Source organism: Gigantopelta aegis, chromosome 12, assembly GCF_016097555.1.
Source record: "Gigantopelta aegis isolate Gae_Host chromosome 12, Gae_host_genome, whole genome shotgun sequence".
In the NCBI taxonomy this organism is placed as follows: domain Eukaryota; kingdom Metazoa; phylum Mollusca; class Gastropoda; order Neomphalida; family Peltospiridae; genus Gigantopelta; species Gigantopelta aegis.
Genome location: NC_054710.1, coordinates 35,021,570 through 35,027,817, shown reverse-complemented (window position 1 = coordinate 35,027,817; position 6,248 = coordinate 35,021,570). Strand labels below are relative to the sequence as shown.

Below are 6,248 nucleotides of genomic sequence, written 5' to 3'. Positions count from 1 at the left end.
TGTGCACCTGTACTAGCAGACGAGAAACGTTTGTTTTTCAGATACCATATACCTATATAAATTAATATTTCATAAACCATAAAAATTGTGTTATATATATTAATATGACAACCAACTATAAACATTAAATAATTAGTTTTGATAAAACGAACGTAAACGTTTTAATGTCAGGTAATTTATGAATGGAAGAAAGTAGTTCCGTTGATCAGCTGACTTAGGTCGTGACCTCTGAAGAAACATATTCCACAATGTGAAATACGATTGATCTATCACGTCTGTCTCCCACACCGCAGTGTAATAAATACAGGTAAATTCGATTACTCAGTTATGTATATAAAAAAGTCTCTACATCTTTGTGAAATATATAATGGGCCGAGCTTATAAAGCCCATTTATGTCTTACAGGCGTGCAGCTGTACATATTTATAGATTTTAAAGGCGCATTCCATAGTTTGCTGCATTGTAAGATGTTTCCGACTAATATAATATTACTACGATTAAACTTGCATATTAAATATATTTTCTTGTTTTGAATGTCAGTGTCTGTATATTCAATGTTTCTGGTCGTCTTAATATTTGTAAGAAGCATAAACTGGATTTTGTACGTACGGAAACATAATATTTTAGGAAATAAAATGAAATTTAAACTTATACAGATATTCGAACGATCAGAAACACGTTCAATATGCAGCCACTAATATTTTATGCCGGACAATATATTTGATATGTAATTATAATCGTTAAAAAGTCTCTGTTGGTCGATAACATCTTAAAAATGGCAGCAAACTCAGGAATGTCCGTTAAAGAGCTGCGTTTAAGCACAACAGGCTTTGTAAATGCAGCCCAAGATGTCTAACCAGTTTACGTATCGATCTTGAATATCTGCGAACGCGGCAACAGAGACTGGCAGGAAACACACGCCACACATGTGATGTCACATGGACGGCATACACCAGGCGTAAGTTCAGTCAGCCGTTTGACGCGAACGTTCGCTCGACTGATTTTTATGCTAAACATGCGTACATAGATATACGTAGACAGAACAGAAGCTTATTTTTCATTCGCATTGAGCTGCAGTAAACGAGAGGGCACAACAGGTAAACGGAAGACATTTACAGGTAAACAGGGGCTCTACCGGGTACCCCCAAATAATTTAGAATCAAAGGCAGAGATGCATTTTATTTGTAGAATGCAGGAAATTGCATTTTGGGACATCTAGTTTTCAAATGTTTACGGGGAAACCTTCCCCGAACCCCCGAGAAGCATTACTTTACGCCCTCGATCTATCAGCCCCCCTCCCTCCCTCCCATATTGTCTCCTTGCTTCGCCGCGCCTGCAATTATGACGTAGCATTCAATGGAAACCCACTACATTGCTTATAAAGTTAGAGATTTTGTTGTTGTTGTTGTTGTTGTTTAACGACAAGACTAGAACGCATTCATTCATTCATTCATTAAAGGGATATTCCCGAGGCAATATGTATATATACTTTCCGAAGTAATCATACACAGATGTTCACAAAGTGTGAGACAGATGTAGATCATTTTGGTACGTACGTCCGTCACACTAAACATTGTCATGCATATGTCCAAACAAAATTTAGTAAACATGTTTATATATACTAAAAGGACATTTACCTGAATAAATGTATTGAACATTTAGTTAAGAGTTAATGTTTGTTTTGTTTAACGACACCACTAGAGCACATTGATTAATTAATCATCGGGTATTAAATATGTGAAACATTTGGTAATTGTGACACGTAGTCATCAGAGGAGACCCGCTACGTTTTTCCTGATGCGGGTGTGGGTAATATTTGGCATGCTTCCATCCGAGAACTGTTCAAGCTGTTTTTCCTAATGCAGCAAGGGATGCTTTATATTGCACTTTCCCATAGGCATGAAAGCACATATCATGGCTTTTGTCCAGTTGTGAAGCGCAGAGTGGGAGGAGAACAAAACAAATCATCGAGGTGCATCATCATGTGACGCAAGCACCTCAAGCGAGCACTCAGCCGACGAAGCTAAATACCATCCCAGTTGAAGACGTACATATCTTTATTGTGTTGATGGGGACATATATTTGTACATGTTTTGTAATGAAGTTATGACCTTTACTATAAGCCTCTAATGATTCTAGCCTACTAAATAAAATCTTGAGGTGGGCTTGGGGAGAAGGGACTTGTACTGTGAGATTTCTGTTAACATACAGTATACAGTTAAAAACATTCTAAACAATGCCAATGAAAGAATTCGTAATAAACCCTGAGAAGGTATCATCTCATCGAAACGTTCTTACGGATGACAATGTCAAGACCTTAAAACAAGATATTTTCAAATTTCAGATTACCCCCAAAATAGTCTACAATATAGTAAACTGAGGGTGGGGTGAGGATGTTATAAATAAAGCTAATGATTACTAGTGGTAAAGGTAGCCAGTTAAATACTTAGGGAAAGGCTTCTAATCCAACACCTCATTTTGGCCCCACTCAGACCCTAGGCCTCTAGCACTGGCAGATCTGATGGCCATAGAAAACCTGTTGTTCTAAAATGCAGATTTTTGAGCATGGTAAATGTGTGTAGTTACATGCAAGTAAGACACATTTGGCCTAATATTATTATATTTCTTTTAAACAAAAGAGGATTAAAGAAAACAGAGATAAACAATATAGACAAATGAACAGGTGTGCAAATAGCATGAAAACAGGATCTAGTTGAGCGCTGAAGTCATAGAACTGGAAACACACCCCTCCCCCCTGCCCGTGGATCCTTATTTCCCCCATTCCAACCAATCCCTCACGATCGGCTGTATATTATAGGTCATGGTATGTGCTGTCTTGTCTGCGGAAAGTGCATGGTAAATGTAACAACTATCCTCCGAAGATTGTATAGAATATAAAATGCTTGACATCCAGTTGCCGATAACTAATTATTCGAAACAAAAACCTTTATCTTCCTTATTCTTTTTTTCTCTCAGTTATTCTCTTTCACCATTAGAGTCTAATTATGGGGTTTTGGGTAGACCAGTATTGATCTTATGTTATCCGTCACACATTTTATGTATGTCCGTCACACTAGGTACCATGTATTAGTTAGGCCCAGTTACTTTATTAAATCTTGAATATACTGTGATGCTATTCCCTGATGTTCAGACTATGTAGAAATAGGAATTAATTATGTAAGTACTAACGATTCACAGAATTTTGACAATATGTTGACATTGGCTTTTCACTTCTGCACGTACGTCCGCCACACGCCTGTGGACTATCATTCCACAATTTCTGTCAAGAAATATATATTTTTAAGGGGCCTAATACAAAACTCTAACTAATGGTTAAATGAATCCGTTACTAACTTTTCCGATTTTTCTTTACTTTTTTACTAGCTTAGTCGTCCAATGTGTAAGTCCGTCACAGTGGAATTGGCCCTTTTGACGGAAACGAACAATAGCCTCAAAGTTAAGATGTTCTGCCTCAGTAAAACGTAATAAGGTGTTTGTATGCGTGTTTGTGCTTGTGCACGCACATATGTGTACGTTTAATTTGGAAATTATAAATGCTACAGTAGTAACTTACTAATAAAATGAATATCGAAAGAAAAATAAATTTGTGAAACAAATCAAAACAAACATTTTGCCAAAATACACGAAGTACTTTGCTATCATATTACACAACAAGGACGCGTACGTGTTGTTTATTACAGTCTTTTTTGGACGTTTTAACTGGTACCATACGCGCCAGACCCTATAGGTAGCACTAAACAGAATAACTTCCGGCTGGGTCAAAGTTCGAGGTGCACCGAACGTTTGACAGAGAAGTGAAAACCACAAGTCCTGTGATTGGTGATAAATGTACAAACAAAATGGTTTTATCTGAGCAAAACGTATGGTATTTTATTTCATCTAGTACCACTGTGTCAAGTATCCTTGTGCTTGAAACATGTATGAGGTACTTGCATAAAGGTACTCGAATTTTGTGCGAAACTAGGGTAGACATAGACACTACCTGTTACCTCAGAAATGGGCAGCTTGTCCCCCAGTTTTCTCTGATTCACTTTAAGCGTGATGGGTGGTACTATTTATATCAGTGACGTTTACGATTGACACGCTACCACATATTTTATTATTGTCGTTTATGGGATTTGATTTGGTAATATACACCCTAAGATCGATGGTCGACCAACGGACTACCTTTGTACAATTCTTAATCGCCCTTAGCCAATAAAGGTCGCCACGGGCAATTGCTAATTTTCAACACTGATTTAACATGCAAGATGACTTACATATGTTATGAAAATAGTTACTGTAAGACCTTAATGCAATGTAGAGACAGCGGGTGAAATAATTGAATCGACTGGCGACATAGATATGAAACCAGCTGTTACAAAACTCAATACATCTGTATATCGGGGAAAGATCTGACATTGGAGTAGAGCGCTGGCCTTGGAAGGATCGAATCCCTATGGTGGATCAATTCCCTGATTGGATATTCCACTTCCTCAGGCTTTGCCTCAGAACTGGTATATCAAAAGTCGGGGTACGTGTTGTCATGTCATCTGGATATCTGGGAAAGACCTGTCATTGGGTAGAGCGCTTGCCTGGGGTGATTAGACGGAAGGATCGAATCCCCATTGTAGATCAGTTCCCTGATTGGATATTCCGCTGCCTCGGGCTTTGCCCTAGGACTGGTATATCAAAAGTCGTGGTATGTGCTGTTCTGTTTATACAAATATACATATTAAACACATGTAGGTTGTTAGAATGACAAAATGTCTAATGGTGATTAATTAAAATCGATGGTCGCTCAACGGATTATCTTTGTAAACTTTTTAGTCGCCCTTAGCCAATAAAGGTCACCACGGACGATTGGGCGACTGCTAATGGTAAACCCTTCAATCAAAGAAGTGATCCAACATGGGAATTCGGTGCTTCCCTCCAGTCACCCAAGGCGAGCGCTCTACCCAATGGCAGACCTTTCCCCGATATACAGATGACATAACAGCACATATATCAACCTTTGATATACCAGTCCTGGGGCACAGTTTGAGGCAGGGGGAAAACCCAATCAGAGAATTGATCCACTATGTGGATTTGATCCTTCCGCCCAATCACCCCAGGCGTGCGCTCCACCCAATGGCAGATCATTCCCCGATATACAGATGACATGACAGCACAGCTTGAGGCAAGGGGAAAATCCAATCAGTTAAGGGATCAACCATGGGAATTCGATTCACCCAGGGGCGGGACGTAGCCCAGTGGTAAAGCGCTTGCTTGATGCGCAGTCGGTTTGGGATCGATCCCCGTCGGTAGCCCCATTAGGTTATTTCTCATTCCAGCCAGTGCACCACGACTGGGGTACTATCCTGTCTGTGGGCACATAAAGATCCCTTGCTGCTAATCCAAAAGAGTAGCCCATGAAGAGGCGACAGCGGGTTTCTTCTCTCTGTATATATATATACAATTGCCAAAATTGTAAGGTATATTAGCTGTGGGAAATGGATATATGATAATAGTAAATTAATTGGACAAACATTACAACCGGTAGTTCAGTATTACAGTAGGTTTTATGACCACCAAATATCTTGAAGGACGAATGGGGTCAGAAGTGAAATTCAAACAATAGAAATGACTAAAAACAAAACAATAACAACTGTATGATCAACAAAATAAAAAGATTTACAGAAATAATGTTCCACAGTGATAAATGGACCTTCCTGGAAAGTGTCAAAATCGAGAATGACACCCCACGCACGTGTACGTGGCAACTGCGTGATGCATGTGGACACTATGGAATTTGTTTCGGTGTTTCGAAAAACAGACCTGAACGTTCTTTATCAGGATGTCTGTGGTCTGTGGTCTAATAGTTGATATTAATATTTCAGGTTCCCCTACTTTTTTTAAGAGTATATATATATATATATATATATATATATATATATATATATATATATATATATATATGTGTGTGTGTGTGTGTGTGTGTGTGTGCGTGTGTGTGGTCCTTAACCACATGTCTGACGCCATATAACTGTAAATGAAATATGTTGAGTGAGTCGTTAAATAAAACATTTCCTTCCTTCTTTCTTCAATTGTTCCACCCAATCACCTCAGGCGAGCGCTCCAAACCCATGTCAGATATTTCCCTCATACACAGATGGATTGTGTTTTGTAACATCTGGTTTCATATCTATGTCGCCTGTTGACTGAATTATTTGACCCGCTGTGACTACACTGTATCAAGGTCTCACAATT

At 38.8% G+C, this 6,248-nt stretch overlaps 1 protein-coding gene across 1 annotated transcript in view; it reads left to right on the top strand.

The window, feature by feature from the left end:
- Positions 1 to 946: 946 nt before the first annotated feature.
- The window catches only part of LOC121386847, a 10,841-nt gene continuing 5,539 nt past the window's right edge, over positions 947 to 6,248 (top strand). The window contains exon 1 of the mRNA XM_041517867.1: positions 947 to 1,117. The gene's annotated coding sequence lies outside the window, so the exon portion shown is untranslated. The remainder of the gene's footprint in view (positions 1,118 to 6,248) is intronic.